The sequence below is a fragment of the Talpa europaea genome, assembly GCF_964194135.1.
Source record: "Talpa europaea genome assembly, chromosome: 3".
Classification (NCBI taxonomy): domain Eukaryota; kingdom Metazoa; phylum Chordata; class Mammalia; order Eulipotyphla; family Talpidae; genus Talpa; species Talpa europaea.
Window position 1 is genome coordinate 63248017 of NC_140069.1, and position 16350 is coordinate 63264366.

The 16350-nt window shown below is 39.5% G+C and overlaps 1 pseudogene across 1 annotated transcript; it reads left to right on the forward strand.

Annotated features, from left to right (window-relative positions):
• The first annotated feature begins 13830 nt into the window (after window positions 1-13830).
• On the forward strand, window positions 13831-14027 carry LOC311168843 (uncharacterized protein C9orf85-like; annotated as a pseudogene). The gene has a single exon. The product of its transcript is annotated as an uncharacterized protein C9orf85-like (transcript).
• Window positions 14028-16350: the final 2323 nt, after the last annotated feature.

Below are 16350 nucleotides of genomic sequence, written 5' to 3' on the forward strand. Positions count from 1 at the left end.
AAGAAGCTGATGAAATAAGTGAAGAAGCCAGACTAAATAAAGTTGACATTTAAACAACTGAGAGGCTAGGGGCTTTGTTTCAGAATGCCCTTGGATACCAAATCCACAAATACTCAAGCCCCTTTTACTTGAACCTCCTTATCTGTGGGTTCTGTATCTGCAAATTCTGTCAACCCATAGACATCATGGACAGAAGAAAATATCACAAATAAGTGGATCCACCCAATTCAAACCCACATTGTTCAAGGCTCAGTTGTATGAGAGACATGGTTAACCCACCATGAAGTGTAGAAAGGACAGCTATTGATTTGGAGAAATTAATGCATAGTCAAGTCCTTCTGCTTCCTTTCAGTGTTGGGCAAATAGATCCAATGATGCTGAATTGAAACAAGAAAAAGTACTGGGACAGAATAAGAAGGTGAGTAAATGTTGCCTACCTTACACATGGAGAGGTAGCTCTATTTCCCAGAGGAAAAAATTTTCTTAATTTTCACCCAGCTACCCCCACTGGGACCAGGCCCTCTGCCCAATAACTTTTCTTTAGATTCAGGACTTTATGGACATAGCATTAGTGATAACATTGGGTTGTTTGCTTCCACAGCTTTGCCCCTAGCCAGGCTCATATTTATGTATTTATTCTTTTAATTCAGATATTCCAAAACCCTGAAAAGTTTGGCAGGTGGTTATGACTTGATATAGATTTGGAAGTCGTGATCCTGTATTTTTAGATTTTATTCCATGTCTTGGAAGAAAGAGATTTCAACACATGAATGTTATATATTCAATATATCTTCTTACTAAATACAAATCACAGGCAATTTCAATTTCCTTGTGAAGCTGACGGCAATTTTGTTGGAATTGGATGCACAGATGCAGCCTGGTCTGCTTCCTTCCTATCACAGAGCAAGATTAGATAACTTTGGAAGTTTCCTTTTCCTCAGAGAACTCAGATAAATACATACACTTCATACAGGCCTGGGCATCTCCCAAATAAACACTTCCCAGACAAGCACAGAAGTTGTGTTATTAGAAATGACTCTAAAGATACTATTAGAATTTATGATTAGTATTATCTTTAGGAATTATGCCATTGTTTCTTGGATCATTTTGATGTTAAGAATTTATAACAGTAGAGACTTATCTCTGGTTCCCAGAAAGTAGGTCTGTACATTCAGTCTTCATGGCCATCCTGCAAACTCACTGCAGCACCAGGAATGGTGTTGACTCTTTGGGAACCTCTCAGGGTTGTCCCATTTTTTCACCTTCTGGCTCTTTTCTTCCTCCACAAATAATTCCAATATCTTCTTTAGGTCTTTGCGTTATAGAAGATAGAAGTTGCCTAGATAGAAGTTTTCCCCTTAATTCTAGGAAGTTGTCCAGGAATTGCAACCATAACAATAACATCAACTCAACTCAAACCAACCCAACCCAACAAACAACAAAACTTTGCAGGTAAAACACATGTTCTTGCTTATGGAACCAGTTTTCTTTTTTCTTTGGAAATAGAAGTTCTAAATTCTATTGTAAGCATTTGTTACATTTTTTTTTTGGTTAATTTATGAGTGGGCATATATCATATATTCATGCAGTTGCCATGAATAAAAAGTCCAACAAAAGATATTTCAGAAATTTAGGAGGGGGGCGGAGCAACATGGCGGCGAGGAGACGCTGCGAGTAAGATCTCCCATTAAAAAAAGTTAATAGGGAGGAAAAGCGGCAGGTCCCAGTGAGAACTAGGACACGGAAGATAAACGGACGACTCCAGCAAACTGCCCGAAGAAGAAAGTTGCCATAAAAGAGGACCAGAAGGGAGGGAAGCACAGAACCCTGCGCCCCTCCCCCGCCCACAGAGGCGGCACTCTCCGACCGGCAGAGAGGAGGGAAACAACAAACCAAAACGACCGGCAGAGAGGAGGGAAACAACAAACCAAAACGGCCACCAAGAACAAACGACGCAGCAAGCGGGACTGTGAGTGGAAAGGAACTATTGCAGCCACCACACCCCTTGAACGGGAGCTGAGGCGAACCCTGCAGGATTCGCCGCGGCGGTGAGCGAACGGCTCCAGGCGCCATTAGAGAAGAACAAAGACCCCGGGAGACACGCACACAGCCCGGGCTGCCAGTAAGCTTGCGCGGATAGCAGCGCGCTCAGCGCACTTGAAAAGCAAGTGCAGACCAGGATCGCGGCTGCCCAAGTCCCTGCGCCTGCGACCTAGGCTTGGGAGACGACCTAGGCTTGCGGGGAGACGCGCGGAGGTCCTCACTGAGGTGAAGGTCCCTCCCTGAGTAAGCAGGAACCAGGCGCCCAGGCACAGGAGCGGTGCAAAAGGCGCCATTCCCGCGCCACTGAACTGGGCTACAGCCCGCGTCCTGGAACTGAGGGCTTTGGAACTGAGACCCGGGGCACGAAATTAGGGGCGTGGGTTCCCCACGACGGTGGGGCACAAGGCAGACACAGCACCCCAAAGCCGTTGAGGTGTACCCTACCATCCCCACTCTGCTCCCTGTCCCACGGGGTGGAAAATCAGCTCCCCAAGGGCTCTAGGAGAGATCTTTGGCGCCACCTAGCGACTTGTAGACAGCACAGGCTCCTGAAGGAGCTAGTGGCCAGCTGGGGAGTTAGCCCACACCCGGCCCCTTCTGAACAAGTAGTCTGAGCCCACAGGGAGAGGGAGCACCCACAGCCAGGGCAGACCAGGCACGCAGAAGAGTGTGCCTGAAACCGGACGCGCAGGGAGTGTGTCCCACATCACCATTTTAGAACAGGGACATTTCTTCAGTAAAGACTACCTGCAGAAGGCTTCCTCAGGAGCCAGAGGTGAGCGGGGGAAGTTCGCCCACGCCAGACCCCCTCTGGCCTGCAGTCCAAGCCCAGAGGGGGAGCAGGAACCCACCGCCGGGGCAGACCAGGCGCACAGGGGAGTGTGTCCCCACATCGACATTTTAGGACAGGGACCTTTCTCCAATAAAGACTGCTTGAAACTGACAGATGACTCCTGGAGGAACCAGAGGGGAGAAGAGAAGCCCACCCAAGATGCCGGCCAGTCCCACCAACACAGTGTCCCAACGCATACGGCAAATTAGAAAACAGACAGTAGGGAGGAGAAGAACCACACGCAACCTAGCAACTCTCCAGAGAAAACGTACACCAGAAAAAGAAAACCAGCCCCCAGATTGCAACGACAGTAACTTGGAAGAACTTCTGAGCCTTCCAGAAAGAGAATTTAAAATTGCCGTGATAAAAAATCTGACAGAAGTCATAAAGGAAAACAATGATAAGGGAAAAATAATCAACGATCAGAAGAATGAAATTGAGTCCCTAAAGAGGGAAGTAAAAGAAATGCAGGAGATCAAAGAATTAGTGGAAGAACTAAAGAATTCTGGGAAAAGCAATGAAAGCAGAATTGATGAAATGGAAGAACGAATAAATGCTCTTGAAGACACAGAAATAAAAGAACCAAAACAGAAAAGGAAAGAGAAGTACGAAGGAAAAAGAATGAAGAAAGACTTCGGGAACTATCTGACTCCATGAGGAAAGGAAATATAAGAATTATAGGAATACCAGAAGGAGAGGAGAGAGAAGTAGGAACAGAGAAAATATTCAAAGAGATAATTGAAGAGAACTTCCCAAATGTGAAGAAGGAGCTGAAAATTGATATACAAGAAGCAAGAAGAACACCAAACTTCCACGACGAAAGAAAAAATACAGCAAGACACATAATAGTAAAGCTCCCAAGAATCCAGGACAAGGAAAAAATAATGAAGCTGGCAAGAGGGAAGAAACAGATAACATTCAAAGGAAAGCCAATCAGGCTGACATCAGACTTCTCCGAAGAAACACTACGGGCAAGGAGAGAGTGGAGGGACATAGTCAACAGACTCCAAGAAAACAGATGCCAACCAAGAATACTCTATCCCGCAAAGCTCTCCTTCCTCTTTGAAGAAAGAATATGGACCTTCCCAGACAAACAGAAACTCCGGAATTTCATTGCAACTAAACCCCCACTCCAAAAAATACTACAAGGAGTCCTAAAGCCAGAACCTCAGAGGGACGAATAACAATGAAAGAAGGCCAAAAAAAAAAAAAAAGTTATTAAAAGAATAAATAAATAAAATCAAAGGAAAGACAAACACAATGGCAAATACAGATGTTAACATATCAATATTAACTCTAAATGTAAATGGACTAAACTCTTCAATAAAAAGACACAGAGTTGCAGCCTGGATTAAGAAACAAAACCCAACCTTTTGCTGTCTCCAGGAAACACATTTAGCTACAAAAGATAAAAATAGGCTCAAAGTTAAAGGATGGAAAACAATCCTACAAGCAAATGGACCAAAAAAGAAAGCAGGAACAGCTATACTTATATCAGATAAAACAGATTTCAAACTCAAAAAGATAAAAAGAGACCCCAATGGTCACTACATTATGATCAAGGGGACAATACTTCAAGAAGAAATAACACTCATTAACATATACTCACCAAACAAAGGAGCACCAAAATATATCAGACAACTGTTGTCCTCTCTGAAAACAGACATCAGAGAAAACACATACGTAGTGGGAGACTTCAACACACCAATATCAACAATGGATAGATCAACAAGACAAAAAAGAAGTAAAGAAACCAAAGCTCTAAATAAGGACCTAGAGCAATTGGGCTTAACAGACATCTATAGAACACTAAACCCCAAAAAAACGGAGTACACATTTTTCTCAAGCGCACACGGATCATTCTCCAGGATCGATCACATACTGGGGCACAAGACAAACATCAACGATACACCAAGATTGAAATCATATCAACCATCTTTTCTGACCATGAAGGCATCAAACTAGAAATAAACCATAAAAAGAAGGCAAGGAACTTTCCTACCTCATGGAGATTAAAAACCACACTACTGGAAGACCACAGGACTAATGAGGAGATCAAAGAAGAAATTAAAAAATTTTTTGAATTGAACGACAAGGAGGACACCAATATCCTAAATGTATGGGATGCAGCAAAAGCAGTAATAAGAGGAAAATATATAGCAATAGAAGCTCACATCAAGAAACAAGAAAGAACTCAAAGAAACAACCTAATCTCGAAGCTCAAAGATCTAGAAAAAGAACAACAAAAAAACCCCAAAACCAGTAGAAGAAAAGAAATAATAAAAACCAAAGCAGAAATAAATGAAATTGAAACTAAAAAAACAATCCAAAAGATCAATGAAACCAAGAGCTGGTTCTTTGAAAAAATCAATAAAATAGACAAACCCCTAGCCAGGCTCACAAAGGAAAAAAGGGAGAAAGCACAAATAAACAGGATCATCAATGAAAGAGGGGAAATCACAACGGACACAGCAGAAATCAAAAGAATAATCAGTAACTACTATGAACAGTTATATGGAAACAAGTTTAATAATCTAGAGGAGATGGACAAATTCCTACAACTCTACAATCACCCAAAGCTAGATAAAGAAGAAATAGAACACCTAAACAGACCAATTACAATTAGCGAAATTGAAATGGTAATCAAAAACCTCCCCAAAAACAAAAGCCCAGGACCTGATGGATTTACAAATGAATTCTACCAAACATTCAGAGACGAATTAGTGCCTATCCTTCACAAACTCTTCCAAAAAATTGAGAAGGAAGGGACAATACCAAACACGTTCTATGAAGCCAACATTACACTAATACCAAAACCGAACAAGGACAACACAAAAAAGGAAAACTACAGGCCAATCTCCCTAAAGAACACTGATGCAAAAATCCTCAATAAAATTTTAGCCATCAGAATCCAACAATGTATCCATAAGATAATTCACCACGACCAAGTAGGATTCATTCCAGGGGCACAAGGATGGTTTAACATCCGAAAATCAATCAACGTTATCCAACACATCAACAAAAAGAAATATAAAAACCATATGATAATATCAATAGATGCTGAGAAAGCTTTCGACAAAGTGCAACACCCATTCATGATAAAAGCCCTTGAAATTCTTGGGATACAAGGAACATACCTCAACATCATAAAGGCCATCTATGACAAGCCAACAGCCAGTATCATTCTCAATGGTGAAAAGCTGAAAGCAATTCCATTAAGATCTGGAACAAGACAAGGATGTCCACTCTCACCACTGCTTTTCAATATAATACTGGAAGTCCTAGCCAGGGCAATAAGACAAGAGAAAGACATCCAAGGAATCCAAATAGGAAAAGAAGAAGTCAAACTATCACTATTTGCAGACGATATGATATTATACATAGAGAACCCCAAAAACTCCACAGAAAAGCTAATTCAACTCATCAATCAGTTCAGTAAAGTGGCAGGATACAAAATCAACATGCAAAAGTCAGTAGCCTTCCTATACACAAACAAATCTGAAGAAGAAGAAATCAAAAAAACCATCCCTTTTGTTATTGAAACAAAAAAAATCAAATATTTGGGAATAAATCTAACAAAAGAGGTAAAGGACCTATACAAAGAAAACTATAAAACTGTTAAAAGAAATAGAAGAAGACACAAAGAAATGGAGAGACATCCCCTGCTCGTGCATTGGAAGAATAAACATTATTAAAATGGCCATCCTTCCAAAAGCAATATACAGATTCAATGCTATTCCAATCAAAATTTCAATGTCATTCTTCAAAGAAATAGAACAATTATTGATGAAATTCATATGGAATCACAAAAAACCCCGAATAGCCAAAGCTCTCCTGAAAAAAAAAAGAAGGGAATGGAGGCATTACACTCCCAGACTTCAAACTATACTACAAAGCCATAATCATCAAAACTGCATGGTATTGGAACAAGAACAGACACACAGACCAATGGAATCGAATAGAAAATCCAGAAATAAACCCACAGATTTATGGTCAACTAATCTTTGACAAAGGAGCAAAGACTATGCATTGGAGCAAAGAAAGTTTGATCAATAAATGGTGCTGGGAAAACTGGGTCGCTACATGCAAAAGAATGAAGCTTGACCACTACCTCACACCATACACAAAAATCAACTCAAAATGGATTAAAGAACTAGACATAAGACCTGAAACCATAAAATATATAGAAGGAAATATAGGCGAAACACTACGTGATCTGCACATCAAAGACATCTTTACAGACACATCACCCAAAGCAGTGATAGTGAAGGCAAAGATAAACAGCTGGGACTACATCAAATTAAAGAGCTTCTGCACAGCAAAAGAGACAATAACAAAAACAAAGAGAAACCCCACCAACTGGGAGAACATTTTTGCACCCAACACTAATGATAAAGGACTGATCACAAAAATCTGCAAAGAGCTGATGAGACTGAACAACAACAAAGAAAATAATCCAGTCAAAAAATGGGCAGAAGAGCTAAAAAGAAACTTCTCTGAAGAGGAAATGCAAATGGCCAACAGGCATATGAAAAAATGTTCAACATCACTTGCCATCAGGGAAATGCAAATCAAAACTACCATGAGATACCATCTTACACCAGTGAGAATGGCACATATTAAAAAAACTAGCAACAACAAATGCTGGCGAGGGTGTGGAGAATAAGGAACTCTTCTGCACTGTTGTTGGGAGTGCAAACTGGTCCAACCACTGTGGAGAGCTGTATGGAGATTTCTGGACCTACTAAACATAGAGCTTCCATATCATCCAGCAATTCCACTCTTAGGTATTTACCCAAAGGACACAGAAACATCAATTCCAAAGAACACCTGCACCCCTATGTTTATAGCAGCACTGTTTACAATAGCTAAGCTTTGGAAACAACCCAAATGCCCAAAAATAGATGACTGGATCAAGAAGATGTGGTACATATATACCATGGAATGTTACTCAGCATTCAAAAAAGATAAACACATGCAATTTGCAGCAACATGGATGGCGCTGGAAGGGATCATGCTCAGCGAAATAAGCCAAAAAGAAAAAGAAAAATACCGGATGGTCTCACTCATAGCAGGAATCTAGAAAACTTAAATAAGGGACCAGGAAAATGAATAACTATAAGAAAGTGAAAATCAAAATCAACAAAAAACTATGAACCAGAGACACTTTTAGGGGGGCGGGGGCGGGAGGGGAGGGATTGGGGTCAGAATGGGGGGGCTGCAATTGTATGGGGAATATAATAATAAAATTTATAAAAAAAATAAATAAATAAAAGTAAATGTTGTAAAAAAAAAAAAAGATATTTCAGTAATTGGTTGCTAAATTGAAAAGAATAGCTTAGTCTCCAACACTTCTGAATTGACTGTCACATTAAGATGAAAGAGTTCTCCCTTAGACAGTAAATGACCTTGTTGTATATGAATGTTTCTGTGGTAAATATGAAAACAGGTTTTAACATATATTTCAGGTTTGTCAAGAGTGTTTGCTGTGTGTAATTATACAGAGCTGTGGGACAGCTTTAAATGGAGGTAAGGTTGACTTATAAGTCCCTGTGTACAGTTTGCTGCCAGAGTCCCTTACTATTAAAAAGGAGATGTCAATGTTCTTATCAGCACAGAAATCTCAATTCAGTCTGAAGTTTTCTGCCCCTCTTTTCTTCTGTTTTTATTTTCATCCCAGCAAACTTCAACCTCACCTAACCACTCTGTAATAGCACCTCTGACATATTTTACTGAAGCTTACAAGCTAGGGAGGTGGGAGGAATGGATAGAGGGGGGTCAATTTGATAGTGGTGAGTGGTCCCAGACCCTGGTGGTGGGTGTGGTGTGGTATGTACACATACTGAAGAGTGAAGGTGTACTTCTGAACATTGTACTGGAAACCAATGGCAAATTAGTAAAAGTTTATTTAAAAAAAATTAAGTGTAAGAGTGAGAAAACAATGCCTCAGGAATATCCATTATTTGAGAGTTAGGTTTGGTCTATGCTAAACCAATGATCACAACATCACTAGCCTCTGTTACAAAAAATTGTATTCTGAAGGTCTAGGATATTCTCTAAAAACTTCCAACCCTGTTCCAAACTGTTAGGTTTTGGGGAAATAACAGGAGTATGCATGCATCTCAGATCTGTGGTTTTTCTAGAAGAACAGTAGTGATTTAAAAAAAATCCAAGGTTATGGACCAGGTTTCTAGAAAGTGTGCTTATTTTCTGATGGGACCTTTAGAAAACCTCTGGATTGGGCTTACCTTTGCACATGCCACACCACTTTGGTAGTGTGGCCTCCCCTTATCCATGGGAAGTATGTTTCAAGACCCCAAGTGGAGATCTGAAATATTGGATAGTATTGAATTCTATATAGCAGGTCCTTGAATAATGTCATTTTGTTATAATGTTCATGAGAAAAACAATCAATTCTTGGCCAGGGCCACCATCTGCTCTCCCTGTGTCTGTGTGGGCTTGCTTAGTGTATTCTGGTTTCCTCCCACACCACACAGTCATACTCAATGGTTCATTGGTGCATCTAAATTTTCCCAGTTGGCGTTTCTGTGGGTGTATGTGCTATGAACTCTGAGATGGAAGGACATTCTCACCATGTGCCCTGAGCATTCACCTGAGATCCTGAGGTGGAATAGGCAGGTTGGAAAATGAATGAATGAATATCAATGATTGTTTCATATTAGAAGTGTTTTGGATCTTTATTTAGAAGTTTGATGATGTTTTTGTGACCAGAAATATGCTGTAGAAACTTAACTCTAGTTTGTATCAATTAGCTTATGGTCAAATTAGTTTTGTCATATATCATTTTACTTGAAGTCACAGTTTCAAAGAACCAGTCCATGACATTAAGTGGGGAGTGAATGTATATATCTTTTCTACATATACATTTCCTATAAATCGATGAGTCCAGATTATGAAAATGTTAAATAGCTTTGGTGACTCCACTAGGTATATAAAAAAAACTAAAATGTCCTTAACTGTCATATGCTAGGCACTGTGACGGGCACTTTACATTAATTGGCCCATCTGTAACTCACAATAATGCTGCAAGATCTCACTGTACAGAGTAAACTACAACTTAGAAGGATGGAACAAGTCACAAAGGGCAAAGACAAATTTAAACTCAAGTCAGTATGCTCTGAAACTTTACCATGCAAAAGATCTTTACATTTGGATATCTCGCTCACACATTGTCATTTTAATGAGATAATAATTTTGGATTACATTACATGAAATAGAAAATGAAATATATCTTTTTTATTTTAAAATTAGAGCAGGGTTTCTGCCTCTGACACTAACTGCTATGGGAATTAGCTTTTGTTTTAGTTTTCTTTTGCTGTGTAACATTATTACCACAAACTCAGCAGGTTGAAATAACGCACGCCTATTATACCATAGTGTCAGAAACCTGAGAACACCTTAATTGGGTCTTCTTTTTGAAAGTTCCACAATTTATTTGGCTTTATATGAACTTCTTTTTTTCTCTCTCTATCGGAAGCTGACTATAGAACTGAGAAATCCAATAGAGGTTTCTTAAAAGACTAAAGGATTTGCCATATAACCCAACAATTCCACTCCTAGGAATCTACCCAAAGAACATAAAAACACTAGTTTGAAAGGAAACCTGTGCTCCTATATTTATCCCAGAACTACTTACAATAGCCAAGATGTGGAAACAAAAGAAACACCTCAGGAAAGATGAGTGAATCAAAAAAGATAAACGCATGCCATATGCAGCAACGTGAATGGAGCTGGGACGGTATTATCCTAAGTGGGATAAATATGTGTCCTTCCCCAATCTAACTTCAGATAAAACCAACTAGCCAAATGCAGTTTTGTAAAACTTTTTTAATTCAGGTAATACTAGTTTACCTAGTAAGGACACAGATGGTGTTATTTATATATGGAGTATAGAGAAATAAAACAAAAGCTTAGACAAAGACAAGCTTTAAAATTAGCCCTTGATAGCTGACTATAAATGTGAGGCATCCAGGAAGGGAAGGGGAGAATAGGGAGGGGAGAACACAATTGACTATGATGGAGGAATATGGGTGCTTTGTAGTGGGAGAACTATGTTAATCACACCTGAGGGGATAAATCCTACATTGTTAAAAAAATTAACAAGGATGTAAAATAATAGTACTCCATTAAAAATATATTAAAAAAGAGAACTGAGCAATGGGGGAAAGGGTGAGAACAAAGTGCAAAAGGAACACAATGGACTATGTTGGTAGATTCCAGGTGCTTTGGTGGTGGGGTAATAACACCTGAAGGTGAAATCTTCTACTCCCAAAATACAAGTAACAAGGTAAACTAGTATTACCTGAATTAAAAAAGTTTTACAAAACTGCATTTGGCTAGTTGGTTTTATCTGAAGTTAGATTGGGGAAGAACACATATGTCCATTTTTTTCTTTTTTAATTCCGTTGCTTACATTAACTGTTAATTTCTTTCTGATTTTTGGACAAAGGTCATCCTTAATTCTTTGACACGCGGCACTCTTCAATAGGAAACTATCAACATGGCAGCTTGTTTCTTCAAAGCCATGAGAGAGAGAAAGTGTTACTTCCCCCAGATAGGCATTTCTATCTTATGTGATGTTATCACAAACGTGTAATCATATATCCCCTCACCTTTCCTGAATCCAGCTGCTTAGCAGGAAATCACAGGTCTTGTCCACATTCAATGTAGGGGAGGACCAGACAAGGGTGTTAGTACTAGGACGTGGGAAATCCTGGGACTTTTTTAGAGTCTGCCCACCACTTTTTCACCATAAGCAACTAGAAAATCAGACCAAAATAAATAAATAAAACCACTGTAGTGCCAGGAGGGCACAGAGCTTGTTTTCTATTGTAGGGTCAGGAATGACCACTGAGCAGGTTTTCTATGATCCCGCAGACCCGGTAAAGGAGGAGTCAGACTCCTCAGTGGTTTTTTTGCAGGTCTTTTATTTAGATTTACCAGGCATATGGCAGGCAGGGATGCTGGGGGGCCGGGAGGCTGGCAGTCCTCCTAGCCCCAGCAAGTCTTCACTCTATCTGGGCTCTCTGGTGTTCTCTGCTTCTCTCTCAGCTTCTGCTGCTGCTGCTGGCATTCCCGTGACGCCACCCTAAAAGTCCAGTCTCTCAGCCCAGGTGTACCCACCTCAGGTGCCCGCCATCAGGCATGTATTCAGGACCACAGGGTTCCCTCATCTATCCTAATGGCGGGAGGGTAGAAAAACCTGATACCTTTTACCTACCCTACACTATGATCCGAACAGATAGGTAAAGGAGAGACCCGGAGCCCTTGGTGGCTTTTTCAGGCTTTTAGTAAGGCAATCAGGTTCACAGCAGGCAGGGGTGCTGGGGGGCCAGGAGGCTGGCAGGTCTCCCAGACTCAGCGAAATCTTCACTCTTTACTGGGCTCTCTGGCATTCTACACCTTTCCTTTGGCTAATATAATACTCCAGCCATGGCCCACAGAAGTAAATAGAATACAACTGAATATAACAATGTAACAAAATCCAGGTGCTTGCCATCAGGCATGCATTCAGGACCACAGGGATCCATCATCAATGCTAATGGCAAGAGGGCGGAAAAGCCTATTGGTTTTTTACTTACCCTACAACCACTCTTTCAGACATTGGATAACAGCCTGTATAGGGAGTGTGATTCCCAAGACAAGGGAAGGAGTTAAACCCCCTATGGTCTTAGCTGACTACCTGGAGGCAGTTTCCAGACAGTTGCAGAGATTAGTGATTCTGCTTGGTTGAAAAGAAAGATCAGCATTTGTAGAGACCAAAGTATCTAGAATTCTGGGGCAGAATATTGTAAAAAAAGGCCAGCTACACAGAAAAGACTGAAGATCTAAAGAGAACTGTAGGGGCAGGAATGGAGACAGTGCAGGTTTTCTGATCCCATGCAGACTGGGTAAAGGAGGAGTCAGAGTCCTCAGTGGTTTTTTGCAGGTCTTTTATTGGGATTACCAGGTACATGGCAGGCAGGGGTGCTGGGGGGCCGGGAGGCTGGCAGGTCTCTATCTGGGCTCTCCGGCCTTCTCTGCTTCTCTCTCGGTTTCTGTTTGTTCTCGGCTTCTTGGCTTCTCTTTCGGCTTCTCCTGGCATCCCCGTGACGCCGCCCTTAAAAGCCCAGTCTTAGCCCAGGTGAATCCCATCTACCTAAGCCCACACCCTATTCCAGGTGCCCGCCATCAGGCATGCATTCAGGACCGCAAGGATCCATCCTCTATCCTGATGGTGGGAGGGTAGAAAAGCCTGACATTTTCTTTACCCTACAGAACTCTCTTGAAATCTTTCACTGAATGCCTGGGATGTCCCTCCCCAAAGCTGAGAGGCCATAGGAGGCACAATATCCAGAGCTCACACAGGGTTGAGAGATTTTGTGTTCCTCCTGTAGGAGAGGCAGTAGGGGGGACAATTTGCAGAGCTCACACAGGACTGGGTAGATTTTTATGAAGAGACCTTGTAATATGGGAGATCAGATAAAGTCCTCAGCAGTGTCACGCTTTTGTTGTGGGGCTAAGTTATCTCTACACTCTGAATCTGCCCTGACAAGGCTTAAAAGCAACCTTTGGAAAGCTCATTCCTAAGTAACCTAAACTGTGTGCCAACTCCCTTTAGAGGAGTACAGTGAAATTCAGTACACAAAAACATAAAAGTCTCAACATCTGGCATCCAATTAAAAAATCATAAAACATGCAAAGAAGCAAAAAAAAAAAAAAAGAAAGATCACAGAAAAATAATGAAAACAAAACAAAACCAGAAATGATAAAATGAGAGTATTTACAGTCAAGAATATTAAAACAATTATGTAATTGCTTCAAATAAGAGTAACATGCTCCAAATACTCAGGAATTTAGAGGAAAACACTAATGTGAGGAGAGAAATCAAAGATATTGAGAAACAACCAAATGGATCTTTCTCCTCCTGGCAGGAGGTGATTGTGGTTTAGGTGATGAGCTCCAGGAAAGGGAACATGGCTCTTCAGGCCTCAAAGACACCAGAATACATTTAGCTTTAAAATGACACGTTTGAAAAGTGTTCAGGCCAAGAAAATAAATGCAAAAATTCATGATCATATGTCAGCACTGTAAAGATGTTCTTGAATGGTGTGTAAAATACAGCAAGTTTAAACCACTCTCAAAGGTTTAAAAATGTGTTAAATGTTTACAAAAGAAAATGAAGGCTTCTTAGCACATAATTCATAGACTATAACTATGTAAACTTGAGAGTTTTCATAAAATATGGCAGGAAATGAAGACGACATTCCCTTTACTAAATAACCCTAAAGAGGAAATATTGAAAATAATATATACTCCAATGGTAGAAGAAGCTGCAGAGAAAATGAAGAAGGAAGTGATAATTTAGGTTTTGATACTGATTTACATGACACAAGATGATAATCAAATGCATTAATATAAGTACATTAAAAGTAGGAAAACAAATTCTGAACAAGTTTTGACTATATATATATTTTAAAGATTTATTTATTTATGCATGCAAGAACTGGGGTATAGGCCAGAGGTGTGGGGAGGTGAGAGGATTCACCAGAGACAGAGTGGGGAGCAGAACAGGCAGATGTAATGAAATACTCTGCTGAGGGGAGCAGCGGGTGAGTCAGGAGAGGTATGCTGTGCTATGTGGGTATCTCCCTGTCTGGGAATTGAACTCGTGCTGCAGTGGTTGCAGATAGCTTCGTAGATTGTGTCTTAACCCCTTGCGCCACCAGGGAGGCCCCGTTTTTACTGTATTTTATAAAAAAATACTCTGAAGTCTTAATGAGGAAATCAGAAAAACCTATAGAAATAGTCCCAATTTATACAAGTTACATTATAAATTATTTATGATACTTGAAAAATTATAAAACATTTGTCCAGTATTTTCTTAGAATAATTTTAAAGTAGCATATGCTAGAATATGCCAAATGAACACTGGTGCATCATATTGCAATTGATGGGAATTATTTAGAAGGATATACTAACCTAACATCAAACTAAATAAGGTTCAGATTTAATGACTATGTAAGAACTATGTCATGTAAAAATTAGATGACATTGTATTGCTAGACCTCAAAAACTATTCATCAGTAAGTACCTTTTGATAGGTGATCTCAAGTAAATTGCCCACATAGCAAAAAGCCTTTCACTTATGTTTGCTTGCTATAAAACAAAATGTTTATTTTTGCATGATAATGTATAACATATATATAGCAATTTTTCTTTGAAAATATTTTAGGTGAAACATAATATTTTTAACCTTTCTTCTTTTGTTAACTATATACATAGATAAATGAACAAAATATATGTATATAGTCTAGTAAATGGTTATAAAGAAAAGTCATACATCTATCTCCCAGATGAAGAATCTACTCCTAAAAAATGCAAATTAGTTTTGTGTGGGTTTTGAGCTTTTTCCCCTCTTTTTATTGTGATAAATTTCAAACCTAAAGTAGCAAAATAGTACAATGAATCTTCTTTACTAAGATTCCCAGTTTTCAGTTGCTGAACCCTTTGAAAATAACTGGCAGGCATTGTTTTTGAATTTTCTATTAAAAGAATTTATGCTATGCATGTTACTTTGCATTTCTTCATATGTCATTATTATGAAATTTGTAAGATTGATTTATGTTGTTGCACCAGCTTTATTGGCTCATGTTACATTACTGTGTTTTATTCCATTATATTATGAATCACAATGTATCCTCCATATTTTTTATTTACATCTGATTTATCTCAAATTTATCTTATTGCAAGTAGTACTGCTATGAACTTTGTGCTATGTTTTTCTTGGTACACATGGCTTGATTCTTGGCAACACTTGTGTTAGCTAGATAGCTGGCAATGGCAGAGGGCATCAGCTATACACATTTTCAGTTTTCCCATACATATACTGCCAAACTGTCTTTCCAGGGAATTGTTGTCTTCCTTCTCTAGAGTAATGAATTGGAGTTGCAATGCTCTGCATCCTTTCCAATGCTTGGTATCACACTTTTTAATTTAATTCAGTTTGATATGTGTCCAACAATACTTTTTATCTTATTAATTTGTGTTTTCCTAATTATTATTAAGTTAAATTTCCATTTAACTTAATAATAATTGGGTTTGGATAACAAACCCAAATAATAATATTTGGGTTTGAATAACAGAGGACAATAAGAAAAGAAAGACCTAAATGGAACTTCTAGAAAGATGATATCAGCGATGATTGGTTTCACAGCATTCTATATATTGCAGAAGATATATATTCAGAAATCCTGAAAACACAGCGATAGAAGCATCTAAAGTGAAGTCTATAAAGAAAAAGACTAAAAATGTAACTCTCACTGAGTGGTGGGATAATATCAAGTGGTCTAATAAGTGTGTAATTAAAGTAGGTGAAGGAGAGGACAGAGAGGAGGGACTGAAACATTGAAAGAATTAATGGCTACCAATGTTTCACATTGGGTGAAAACTATAAAGCCATTGACCCAAGAAAC